Source organism: Diabrotica undecimpunctata, chromosome 7, assembly GCF_040954645.1.
Source record: "Diabrotica undecimpunctata isolate CICGRU chromosome 7, icDiaUnde3, whole genome shotgun sequence".
Lineage (NCBI taxonomy): Eukaryota > Metazoa > Arthropoda > Insecta > Coleoptera > Chrysomelidae > Diabrotica > Diabrotica undecimpunctata.
The window spans coordinates 103,801,543-103,816,645 of record NC_092809.1 but is presented as its reverse complement, the minus strand read 5'-3'; positions in this window follow the sequence as shown (position 1 = coordinate 103,816,645).

Genomic DNA, 15,103 nt, shown 5'->3' with positions numbered 1-15,103 from the left:
TATTTAGTTCCATACCAGTGCAACATCTAATATAAGTAAACACTCTAATGGCCTTAATAATTTTAACTTATTATAAACAGATACTAATCAAAGTATAAGCTGTAGGTATACCAAATCTGGTGATTAATAACAAAAATCTAAGAAAATACCAAATCGTAACCAAACCGAGCCAAAACAATAACAACCAAAGGAATAGGTTAGCTTAATCGACATTAAGTTAATCTTCCTCTGAAGATGAAGATGTTGCCTCATCTGTTGTATTATCAGGGAGTAAATCCTTTATATGAAATTGACCAATTCGTCTATTTGTCGAATTGTCTTTTAATTCATATATTAAAGGAGATATTACCCTAACGACAGTACAGGGAACATATTTCTGACAAAACTTAGCAGAAATGGCATCACATTTATTTGATTTTACAAAATTCCGTTTCAAAACTCGATCGCCCACAAAAAATCGCAAATCTCGTTTCCTCAAATTATACTGATGCTGATTTCTACGGTAAGAAGCTTTCAACTTCTTCCTAATGTCAGCGAATATTGGAGGTAAGTTTTGGAGATCTTCCATATGGTGAAGTTTCTCAGAAATTTGAGGAAGAGTTGTTGAATTTTCAGAAATTAAACTGAAATAATCACCTGACAATGGAACATGCCTACCAAAATTAACAGTAGCTGGAGAGCACTGAGTGATTTCATGAACAGAAGTTCGAATGGCTTGAGCAACTGAATGAATGTACTGATCCCAAGCTCTATGATCAGTGTAAGTGTAAGATCGAAGAGCAGTAACAATGCTACGATTTACACGTTCAGTGTGGTTAGCTTGCGGATGATAAGCTGCATTGTAGAATATCTTTTGGACCTTATATTTACTTAAAAGATCTTTAAAGGCTGTAGAAATAAATTGTGGACCATTATCACATGATACTATTTGGGGAATACCAAATAGTAAGAACACTTGCTGCTCTAAGAACTTCAAAATAGCTGGAGTTGTAGCCTTACGAAGAGGACAAACTAAAGGAAATTTGGTGAAGTAATCTACAACTACCAAGCAATATGTATTACCTAAATAACTACGTGGATACGGTCCAATAAGGTCTAAAGAGATCATTTGCCAAGGAAAATTAATGTTCCTAAACGAACCCATTAATCCAGCTTGAGGTAGGTTACTTGGCTTGCATGTTGCACAAACTCTACATCTAGAGATGTATTTCTTAACTGAGTTGCGCAGACCAGGCCAGTAATATAACTCAGCTATTTTACTAAATGTTTTATAAAAACCAAAGTGACCTGATGTCACATCATCATGAAAAGTTCTCAAGACTTCATCCCTATTTGCTGTTGGGACTATTATTTTCCAATCAGACATATTCGATAAAGATTCAACTGGACTGATTACATGTTTATAAAGGATATTATTCTCTACCTTGAAATCAGGATATCTAGTAGGTTCTTGGGTGATATTATGAATCATCTTTCGATACCAATTATCTGGAGATAAAGTGGACAGATCTAAAAGATTAATATCGAATGTACGTGACAACGCATCTGCAACCACAACACCATTGGCTTTGCGATGAACAATATTATAATCAAAGACAGAAAGCCTACAAATCTAACGGGACAAACGTTGTGACGGATTTTTCATGGAATGTAACCATAATAAAGAACTATGATTTGTGATGATAGTAAACTTACGACCCTCAAGATAGTACCGAAAGGCATCAAGACCATGGATAATTGCAAGAAGTTCTCTCTCTGTGGTGGAATAATTTTTCTGTGCTTTATTGAGCTTTTTGCTGGTATAAGCTATTGGATGTTCCGAACCATCCTTCATTTGAAATAGTACACCACCTGAAGCAGTGTTGGAACAATCTGTCATGAGATAGAAATGCTCTTTAAAATTCGGAGATGTCATTACAGGTGCACTAGTAAGAGCTTCTTTTATACGCCGGAAAGCATCATCGGCTTCTGAAGTCCATGTAATAGTTTGGCCTTTTTTCCTATTTTTAAGGAGATCTGTAAGTGGGGACAACAAAGCAGAATAAGACGGCACAAACCGACGATAATATCCACACATGCCTAATATCCTACGGACTTGGGTAGTAGTCTTAGGTATAGGAAAATCCTTGATAGCAGTAACTTTAACAGGATCAGTCCTTAAACCTTTACTATCGACTACATATCCTAAAAGAAAAAATTTAAGACTAGGACGACAAAACTGACATTTATCTAAATTAATAGTTAAATTAGCCTCTTTGAGACGTAAAAACAACTTATCCAAAATTTCCATATGAAGAGAAAAATCAGGAGTGACAACCAAAATGTCATCCAAATAATAAAAAACATAGGGCTCTAACTGAGGACCAATGACTAAGTCCATCAGACGACACATTGTCTGAGGAGCTGAAACAAGACCAAAAGGCATAGTGACAAACTGAAATAATCCTTTCCCACTAATGAATGTGAACCTATCACAGAAATGTTCGAGCCACTATCTAAAAGAGCTAAGCAAGATTGTCCTAAAATCTTAATAGGAAGATAAGGTCTATTATCATTAAGTTTTCTCACTAATAACGAATTCAAATCAAAACAATCATTATCTGATTGGTCAAAAATTTTAAATGGTACTAAACTAAACTTATTATCTCTACTAACACAATCAGAGGATACGATAGGCAAACAAGAATAATCAGAAATAAAAGAATCCTCCTGAATTGTGGTAGACTCTGGTATAGATACTGGAACTACTACACTGCTACTATTATGTTTATTACTAAAATTTGGGGAGATATTTGGGGAAGATAATCTATGCAAATCAAATGTATTATATTGAGAAGTTACTTCTTGGAATGACTTGGTGTGGTGTGTGTTGGTTTTTTGGGGAAAACCCCTTTCCCTTTCCGACTGGAAGACGGGTTTGGGTGGCTTGACGTGGTTGGACCAGTGACTTCGCTTGATGTAACGGTTTGATTCCCTGATGGGGGTGTGGACGGAGAAACGCTCAGGGGACGGACCTCCGATCGTTCGTTTCCCGAACACTTAAAACAATTTCGTTTGAGGGTATTTTCCCTACCACAACCGTGGCAGAAAATACGGGTACGAGGGATGCCGCAATCATAAAAAGTATGACCAGACTCACGACAATTCCAGCACACTACAGAAGTTACAACTGAAATATTACGCTCAGGGCCCTTAGGTTGCCAAGAACGGTGTCTAAAAGAATTTTGGTGACCGAAAGAGTCAGAAGAGTGTTTGGAAGTGGTTGGAGGTTGAGAAGACCAAGATAAAGTTTCCTCCAAACGTTTACACTTCTCGGTTATGTCTGCTATACTGTTGATGTCTACTAAAGCTAATTGTTGATGATAAAATGGCAATAGACATTTCAGAATAATCCTAATTTTTGCAGAATCTGTTAAAGGAGTCTCGAGGCGACTACACATACCCAAAATGTTATTGATAAACATCGTAACAGACTCATTTGGCTTCTGTTTACGATTTTTGATTTGGTCTAGAAGGTCATCTTGAAAAGAATATGGTAGAAAATCAGACTTAAGTTTCTGAGCCAAATCAGACCAATTAGAAAAATTATTGCGATTGTTTCTAAACCACGTAAAAGCTGCGCCTGTAAACAATTCAGCAGAAGCTGCAAAAAGATCATCTTCACTCACTCCTCTCGATACACGAAGACATTCCACCCTATCCAAAAAAGAAATTACTTGGTCAGAATGACCTTCACCAGAAAACGAAATGCCCCATTTATATACCTGAATAGGTTTGGGGTGTAGAAATGAGTTAGCTGCTTGGACAGAAGAAATAGGAGTTGAAGTAGCAATTGGATTTACTCGTGAATCAAGTTCACCCTCTAGGCTAAGAATTCGGACTGAAATTGAGCGTTTATAAGATTGCTGCTCCTCATTCGAACACGACAATAAATGAACACGGCCTGAGACATGAGCTAGACGTGATATCAGCCTGGAGTATAGGCTATCTTGGACAGTCCCTCTAAAATCGGATATCCTTTTAGCCAAATCATCCACAGTCTCATCAATCTCTTCTTGCTGCTCTAGAAAAGGAATACTTGTGGCAGAAATTTGTCGAAAGCTTCTGTTTCCTTCTTCTTGCCTTAAAGCTCCACGCAATATTTTGCGTTTTAAATCCACATTGGAAGATTCGTCAATGGTGATGGTGGTGGTAAAGTTAAGTAAATATAAATTTGAATCCTTGAAGCAACACACAATGGTTTCAACAAGTATATGGTTAAAAAATAATTGAATATAAAAAACCCACCAATATTGGCTAATATATATATATATATATATATATATATATATATATATATATAGAAATGTAGCCATAAGCTCCCTTACTATTAAGAATCAGCAGATTCCGATATCCGACGTTATAAATAGGAAGAAATCAATATTTTTATTATTATTGTAATTATTATGTTTCAATAGTCAACTTTAAATCATTAAATGTAGTAGTTTGTAGAATTTCTCAAAAATTGTAACTTATTTTCGAAATAAAGATTTTTTTTGGGAATATCGACGTTGAAGAAACATTTCTGGCGCTGCGAACCACAGGATATTTCATACAGAAACATAGTCGTTTCCTGGTCTACATTAGTTTAATGAAATCCTGAAGAACCTGGTAAAAGAGAAAAATGTATTGGAAATCAAACACGATCATCCTTGCGTAAGTTTTTCCTTTCTTTACCATTGTTTATGAGCATTTATTATTTTAATTGAATTCTTAAACATTTACATTAAATTTATTATTTATTGTTTATTGAATTTATATTATTTATAACATTTTACTTCAACGAATTTTTATATATACTTGCATTTATATTTTTGCATATATTTTATGAGTACATTGAATGATATTTCCCAAAATAGTATCGAAAATTTAAGTTTACTATTCGACAATTTAAATTTAAAAATAAAAAGAAATCTACAAACCTCTAAATCTAAGCCTGCATCTAAATTACGTTCCAAAATGCCGATGACCAATAGCGATATTGCTAGCCTTTGCTCAACTCTGCCCGAATTCTCTTCTGGAGACAACCTCTCCACCTTTATCAAAGCAGTAGATAATTTAATAGTTTTCTTAGGCACCCAAGACTTAAATCCGTCCCAAGAATTTATCTTAAATTCCCATATCGTATCTCGAATTAAAGGAGAACCTAGAAATTTCTTAAACTATTCTAATAAAACCAATTGGACAGAAATTCTTCCAGCATTATTAACTAAATACGGAGACAGACGTTCCGAAGACATATTAGTAACACAACTATCCACCACCGTCCAAAAACATAGTGAATCCTACGACAATTATCATCAGAGAATAACTACAAATCTGAACGATTTACTCCAACACATCACCCTAAACGATAATCCCGCGACAGTCACTTTTAAAACTCCATACTTCAAAAACATTGCCCTCAAAACTTTCTGTACCGGAATCAACGAGCCTTATTGCGAATACTTATCGCATTTTGAATTAAATTCCCTAGAAGAAGCCCTTCAAAAGTGTATTGCCTACGATAACCACAAAAATCAACAACAATACATGAACTTCCTTAAGAGCCAACAAAACAAAAAGGCCCCACTCAAAAATAAACCCTATCAATCTTCGAATAATCAAAGATCCACAAATTTCCAACCCACACACTCAAACTTCCAACCCACGCATTCGAATTATGTGAGACCTTCAACTCACAACACAGAGCCCAATTTTAACTTCACTCCACAACAGAACTATAATTTTCCTCAGAGACAAAATTTCAGTTCTCACGAACAAAATCAATCCTTCCAACGAAACAATGTTCCGAAAAACAACCAACAAAGATTAAATAAATATAAAGCTCCTCGACCCCAACCAAATTTTGCTACTCCAATGAGCGGTGTTCAAACTACCACAACCAGAAACCATCAGCCCATGACAATTACAACTAATAGAAGCCACAATTTTCACATAGATTCAAATGATACCCAATATTTCGAAAATGATTTCGAAAATTACGAATCCGAACAAGAGCCCGATTTGCATGATGAAAATCATCAGGATTTTCAAGCCATCCCGTTAAACGATCATCCACCCCCTGTATAAACCTATATAATATCGAAAGTTCCCCTGGGTTACCCTGTTTCGTTACACCCAAAACACATCTACGCGTTTTAATCGATACCGGCGGTTCCCATTCAATTTTAAATCCGCGAGCTCTCAAACTATTTGATAAAAATCATATTTATCGAAAACCTTTTTCGCTAACGTCAATGAAAATTACTTCCAAGCACGACTTAAATATTAAGACGCCACTATTCCTAGAATATGGAATTCCACAAACATTCGACGTAAAAATTGCCGACTTTAGTCAATTCTTTGACCTCCTCCTTGGAACTTACGATCTGAAAAGATTCCACGCCACAATTAGCTACGCAACTCATACTTTAACCTTTGAGAATCCTCACGTTAGCATTCCATTTGAAACTTTATACCAAAAAATTCCAGTAAGCGTTCATAATGGCGAAGTCTTATTGCGCGAAAGACACTTTCAAGGTATCAAAATTCCCCATTCTATTCACGTTGCAAAAAACGGCTTTCTAGACACTTTCGACTTACCTATGCCTATGAAATTTAATAAGAGAATTGAAGTTGAGAACTTTTGTAATTATAATATAGCAAAAATTCCAACGACGCATTTTAATCAAAACAAAATCCGTACTTCGCACTTAAATAACGAAGAAAAATATAAAATTATAAGTCTTTGCAAAAAATTTAAAGACGTATTTTACGACGAAAATAAAAATTTAACTTTCACGTCAGCTGTTAGACACGAAATTAAAACTAAGGATGAAAATCCAATTTATGTAAAGGGATTTCGGCATCCCAAAGCAATGCAGGAAGAAATAAAAAAACAAATAAATAATTTATTAGATAATAAGATAATTCGACCGTCAATTTCACCGTACTCAGCTCCAGTTTGGATAGTACCAAAAAAAGCTGATGCCTCAGGTCAGAAAAAATTTAGATTAGTAATTGATTATAGGAAGCTCAATGATCATACTGAAAGTGATCGCTACCCACTTCCTCAGATAGATGAGATACTGGATAACTTAGGAAAAGCCAGTTATTTCACAACATTAGATTTAGCTCAAGGTTACCATCAGATTGAAGTTCATCCGGATTCTATTCGGAAAACAGCCTTTTCAGTTTCGCATGGTCACTTTGAATTTTTACGTATGCCCTTTGGTTTAAAGAATAGCCCAGCAACATTCGAAAGGTTAATGGACAATATTCTTAGGCCCTTTATTCATAAGTTTTGCTTCGTCTACATGGACGATGTCATTATTTTTTCCAAGTCACTGCAAGAACACTTAGTTCATATTGCGACTATTTTTGACACTTTCAGAAAAAATAATTTAAAAATTCAGTTAGACAAATCTGAATTTCTCACGAAAGAAGTTTCTTTCTTAGGTCACGTAGTGACAACCGAAGGAATCAAACCTAACCCAGCAAAAATCGAAGCTATACAAAAATATCCTCTACCAAAAACAGTAAAAGAAATTAAATCATTTCTTGGTTTAATCGGTTACTACCGAAGATTCATACCCAACTTTGCAAAAATAACGTCCCCATTTTCGAGATGTACTCGAAAAGGAGCAACTATCGACCCCACAAATCCAAATTATTTAGAATGTTTTGCAAAATGCAAACAATTGTTAACTAATTCTCCAGTCTTACAATATCCAGACTTCGAAAAGCCTTTTGTACTGACTACAGACGCCTCTAATATAGCTATAGGATCAGTATTATCTCAAAATAATCACCCTATTGCCTACTATTCTCGAACTTTAAATTCCGCAGAACGAAACTACTCCACTATTGAAAAAGAACTTTTAGCCATACTAGATTCTTGTAAACACTTCCGTATGTATTTATACAACCAAAAATTCACTGTAGAAACAGATCACAATCCTCTCGTATGGATCTACAAAATTAAAGACCCCACTTCTAGATTAGCCCGATGGAGACTTAAACTAGAAGAATATGATTTTGAAGTTAAATATAAAAAAGGCAAAGAGAATCAAGTTGCTGATGCTCTTAGCCGAGTCCAAATAAATGTCCTAAGCTCGAGTTCAGAATGTGCTGAACCCCCGAATTCAGAATGTGCTGAACCACCCGACAATTTCGACATAGACGATTTCCTTGCCGATTTTGACAACTTACAAAACAGTACTAACACACAACATACATCAGTTGAGAACCCTATCACTGGAATAGAGATTTCACCTGAACCAATTAATTTATCCTCAAACCAAATTATTTTTAAACCAGAGTCAAATAATTTTGAAATTAAATACAAAAGAATTTTTAACAAACACCGTTACACTGTCACTTTGACAAATAATTGGAAAACAGAAATAGCAAATACCTTCCAAAATATCCTTAGACCAAATCAAAAATTTGCAATAACAATCCCTCACGAATTTAGACCTTTTATCTGTAACTATTTTAAAGAAAAAATAAATTCCACAGTCAAAGCAATATTTTGCAATATACTACTTCAGGACATAGAAGAAGAAAACCAACAAATAGAATGCATAAAGAAATATCACGTAGAAAATCACAACGGAATAATTGAAACCTACAAACATTTAAAACAAAAATTTTATTGGCCCTCAATGCAGACAACTATTTCTAATTTTATCAATAAATGCGAAATTTGCCTAAAAAATAAATACGAGCGACGTCCTTATAAACTTCCCCAATTAGGACCGTTGTTAGGTCAAAAACCTTTTGATATATTACATATCGATCTATTCCACTGCAATAAAAACCTATATCTCACAATAATAGATTCTTTTTCCAAATACGGTCAATGCTATAAGCTCACCGACAAAACTTCCATTTCCATACTAAATAAATTAAGACACTACTTTTCGCACCACAATTACCCAAAAAAGATTGTATGCGACAGCGGCACCGAATTTAATTCCGCAGTCATTAAAGAATTCCTAAATATCCACAAAATCGAAATACATTTTACAACAGTAAACAATTCTTCCTCAAACTCTCCAGTAGAGCGCTTTCACTCAACTCTTATTGAAAAACTTAGGACCTTACAAGCCCAAAATCCAAATGATTCGTTAGATGACATTCTAACACACGCCATTCTTATTTACAACCAATCAATCCACAGTTCCACAGATTATTCCCCGTTCTCAATTCTGTACGGACCCTATGCAGAAGAAATACATTTCGACTTTGATCTTCCGATATACGAAACATATAATCAAAGACATAAAGAAGAACTCCAACCCTTTATTTCAGAACTATATAATAAACAAAAACAAAAAAGACAACAACTCTTAGATAGACAAAACGAAAATGCCGAAGATATTCCGGAAATAGACCTTACAAAATCCCTATATGTTTCTAAGAAAAAACATAAGTCCAAATTACAAGCCCCTTTCTCCACTATTCATCCAGAAACGCAAGACAAAACAAAAATAATCGGTAAAACAGATAAACAAAATTTAACAAGCACTCACCTTAAATATGTAAAACGAATACGAAAACATGTAGATAAACCTACTCAAGACCCAAATTTTTCACAGGACAATCCTCGCCCTGGTCCATCCACTCAATATTCAGGAGATTCCGAATAATGGTTACTATGCTGAAGAGATAGGCAAATCAAGAGAAATCTCCCACTATCACAGACATTTTCTTCACATTCCACTAGACAAATTATCCGACAGTATTGACGCTAGTCCGACAAGCTATTTCAAAGATCACTTCAAAAATGCACCTCTCTCGCTACTGTACTCCCAATACACCCACATACAAGAACAAACAAAAGACGATCTACACAAGATTACGCGAAAACAGAAACGCGGACTTTTTAATTTTCTAGGTACAGCCATCAAATACGTGACTGGAAATCCAGACGACTCTGACTTAGACTTGTTAAAATCACACATAATCTCTTTAGAAAATAAACAAAACGAAATCATAAAAAAATTTAATAACCAAATATCTTATGGAAACTCTTTTAACACGAGATTCGATAAACTTTTAGAAAAACTAAATTCTGATAATTCAATTCTCATATCTGCACTCAACAAATTATCAGCTGATTTTGACAGCTATATCATTCTACACAATGAGATAATAAATCTCCAAAATATAAACGAATTTCTAATGAAACTTATAAGAACCATTACTTTATCTGAACTTAATATCTCCAATATAGAATTATTCACTTTAAAGGAAATAATAGACCTTAAAGAGAACCTTCTCAAAATTTATCCCAGAAATTCAATTCCCAATAGTAATGAACACCCTTATGAACTTATAGAATCAACAAAAACGTTAGTTTGTGTAACTTCAAATACAATGCTCATAATAATTAAAATCCCTATACTCCATGAAATTCCTTATACTACCTATAAAATCTATCCCATTCCAAACAAAGATCATGTTATGATTCTGCCACCTGCAAGCTACTATACAAATAATAAATGGTTCAACACTTGTATAGGACAAGGCGATAACATAGTTTGTTCCAACTATGTACAATCCAAATGTAACATACCCAATGTAGATAATTGCACAAAAACGTTAATCACAGAGAACTTTTTCCAAGAAACCAGCAAAGTCATATTGCTAGGAATAGTTCACCCAATGAGAATCCAGCAGATAGAAATTAATTCAACCAGCCTCTTGACGACAGATGTACCAATAATGATTGAAGGTATCCAATTTAATAAAAAGACGTCTCAAGATATTTCCATTCCAAAAATTGTTCCAATAAAATTAATACCAAACCATGAGATGAAAATTGAAAAATTAACAATCCCAGAGACACATGGCCAAATTCAACCAATAGATACCATAGAAGTACTACCCCGATTATCCATAGGACTGAGCACCACTTCTGTTATAATATTTTTAACCATTTTAGCTTTCCTAATAATCTTCCTAATTAGGAAAAGAAAACGAATTTCCAAAATCCTATTTGGAGAAAAATTGCATCCTGCCCAGATCCAGATACTAGACGAGCTGATAGCCGAAGTAACCAAAACTTCGAGGACGAAGTCCCAACCAATGGAGGGAGGAGAAATGTAGCCATAAGCTCCCTTACTATTAAGAATCAGCAGATTCCGATATCCGACGTTATAAATAGGAAGAAATCAATATTTTTATTATTATTGTAATTATTATGTTTCAATAGTCAACTTTAAATCATTAAATGTAGTAGTTTGTAGAATTTCTCAAAAATTGTAACTTATTTTCGAAATAAAGATTTTTTTTGGGAATATCGACGTTGAAGAAACATTTCTATATATATATATATATATATATATATATATATATATATATATATATATATATATATATATATATATATATATATATATATATATATATATATATATATATATATATATATATATATATATATATATATATATATATATATATATATATATATATATATATATATATATATATATATATATATATATATATATATATATATATATAGTAATATCTAAATTATTAAATTTTATAGTTCAATAATAGTAAAATAAGTTGTTAACTGTACACAATGAGATTAAAAAGGTGAGGGTTTAAATATGAATGTAAGTAAACTACAGCAATACAAGTATACCTATAAATGTAAATCTAATAAGGAAAAATAAATAAATAAAGAAGTTAAAAAAAAATGAACAGAGAGCAACAGGAAAAAATTAGAAATAATAAAGAATATTTTGCAAAGTGAAATATACTACAGAATGTACGGTCTGAACTGAAAATAGGCCCCACGTTGGGCGCCAATGTAACAAAAATGTGCTAAGGAGTCTGGGTGACTCTATCCAGTGTAGCAAAAGGGTGAACTCTAATATGTACCTTGATACACCAACGAACTAATATGTGGAATAACGGAAGATGGAAGGGGTTAGATAGAAATAAATTATGTAAAAGAAAGAAATAAAGGGTAAATATGAATTTTAAAATATAGCAGAATGAAGTGTTGGCTAGCGACTCTACAGGAGAATGACCACTTGACACTCAAAGAAGGATTGGGCCAATTTGCATGCCCTTCAGAGACCGTAAGATATAAGAACTAATGACAAGAAAACCAACAAGAAATAAACAGATGAAAGATAATAGTTGCTCTAATGAATGCTTGGGCGCCAGGAAGTTAAATGTTTTCTTCCGAGATATCTTGTATTGCTGAAATATGAAAGATAGGTACTAATTGAAATATTAAATTTTAACCACAACTTTAATAATTACCAAACTTAGGTACAGACTATTTTAAATGCTTATATACTAACCACCACCTCTTATGTACAGTTAACTTAGCTATATTTACAGTAAAATCCCTGAATATAATTATAAAACAATTTACCCCTGATATACCCCTTAATTTCAAATCGTGACAAAAGTTATACCCAATAATAATGTATAAATAATAAATATAATTATATACTACTCACTAATAGTTTAGTTTTCGTTTAAGAATTGTTTAGGTTTTCAAGTGAAAACTCTCTGGATATGTGTGCACACGATAACCTAACAAAGAGAAATTCAAGGGAGAGTTATAACCTCATCCCTTGGTAGACAATAAATAATTAAATTAAGTTACAATGATTAATGTTTTAAGAAAATTGAAGGTATTTATTATTAAGGATATATATTTAAATTAAAAGTGGAACCAAAAGTTAAAACCTTGAAGATGACGTAGCAAAAGTTATTTAAAATAATTGAATGAGAAACAAAAATAAAAGTCAGTTCTTCCTGTCAGTTTCCGTAGGTTGCCCTTGAAGATGATCCGGTGGAGAACTAGACTCAGGTGGTAAAAGGTACACCAAACCTGGATTCCCTGTATCAGGTACTCTTAGACAAAAAAGTCAACTTAAAATTCTTCTTAAATTTCCAATAAAAACCAGTGAACTTAAAACTTCTTCCCCTTGTCCTTAGTAAGTACAACTAAAAAAAAACTAAAAAGATTTCTTCCCCTGACTTGCAACTGGATTCTGGGAGTAGGCTAAAAAGGAACAATTGTGTTACTTCATGTTCTTTGTACGTACAAAAGGTAAGGAAAAACACAAGGTTTATCAACCTTGAAAGGCGATACAAGAAATGTCAACAAGTGACCTTAAATTGAAATAAAAACCTTAATGGTTTTCGGTAAATAGTGACCTTCGAATGGTGTGACAATGTTTTTATAATGTATGGATATATTAAATAGATAGTTTTAACGGAAAGCATGATCTTTATATATTATAGAATAGGAAAAAGAAAGAAATATTAGCCGGTTTAAACGGTATGAAATTGAAATAAATAATTGTTTGCTTTCACTCTTGAAAGGAAATAAAAATTTGAGATAGATATAGAATCTAATACTTATAATTTATTTAGGTATAAAACATTTTCCTTAATGAAATAAGGTGAAATATGACATGTATAAAATATATGAAATACCTATCAAAGAAGAAATTAAAATAGATCTGAATTTTACTAACAATGGCGGATGATATGAAGGATTTTTCCTTATAATTTATTTGTAATTTCATCTTACCGGCTAGGGTGACCCAACTGAAAGTATCCTCGTACAAACAACAAAATAACTCAAATGATTTCTTCTAAAACGAACAGCTCTTGACAATAAAATAAACTTAAACTCAATTCGGGGAAATGGCACTTCCCAGCCGCTACTATTCTGATCGAAACGATCTTTCTTCGATCACATCCAGTTGACAAGTAACCCTGTTAAGGTTCTACAAGTCGTCGAATGGATGTACTTTCAGAATCTTACCACTGGTGGCGCGGTTTAATGCCAACCTTAGAAAATAAGATTTACTGGGAGTTATTTAAATATTTAATTTAAGAATATTTCAATATGAATTTAATTTAGAATTAAATTAAAAGATTCCAGTCACAAAAAAAGGTAAACGATTATTTAAGTAACGGACTCGTTACACTATGAAATTGTCTTCTTCAGCTCTTCCCAAACCTGTTGTATACCGTGCCACAGCTCTTCAGCATTTTGAGGTATAAAATTACTCCGATAGAACCGTTTTATAATAACCCCCCACACATTTTCGGTTGGGTTTAAATCTGGACTATAGCTGGGCCATGTTATTCTGGAGCCACTGGTTTATTATATTTGCAGTGTGTCGTTATAACACGACAACTAACTTGTTGGAGGATAAAATTATTTTCTGGATACAACTGTTCTACACTGGGAAACATGATCTTTTCTAGAATATTCAGATAAGTCTGCCCAACAAACTTGCCATCATTACGCCATACCATTTCCATTCCTCTAGATGAAATCCATCCCCATACATTGGCGCTAAAATGACCAGCTGCTCGATATCTATCAACATATAGAGGATTAAATCTATTATTATCTGGTCTATACACCTCAATTTTACCCTTTTTAGAACATTGAAAAAATTGCTCATCTGTAAATATTACCCTGTCCCAAAAATCTTGATTTTGTAGCTAGTGGTTTAAAGCAAATATAAGTCTTGATTGTTTTTGTTGTGGTGTAAGAGTTTGTTTTTTTGCTGTAGTTCGCTATCTAAGACGCGATGCTTTATTTCTGCGCCAAGTTATTGTTGTAACATTTTTTTTAAATTAAAATATTAAATAATTTTTAATCCTTTTACCCCTATTGCTGAGACGCCGATGGCCGTATTTGCAAATAATATATACGCGCGTGTTTACCATTAGGAAATTTTATTGCCCTACCGACTTTCTGAATCACGGAATTCTCACGTACCGATAGGTCGTACTTATCAAAAGACGCCGGGTTGGTTAATCCACGGTTAATTCTTTCGTAAGTGTGTATACACTTAAATGTTTCAGTTTCTTAATCTAATACCATATTAGATTAAAGATTGGCATAAACTACCTTTAATTTAATTAACTTGTGTTTAATACAAGTAAAGTATTTAGCTTCAGTGAAGAGTGCAGCAGTCATCAAGGTTTATCGTACTCGATAAACTTTGATGTTTTTCAACTCCTAATAAGTTTCCTGATATAACAATACCTCTGAATGTTTGTTTATTATATT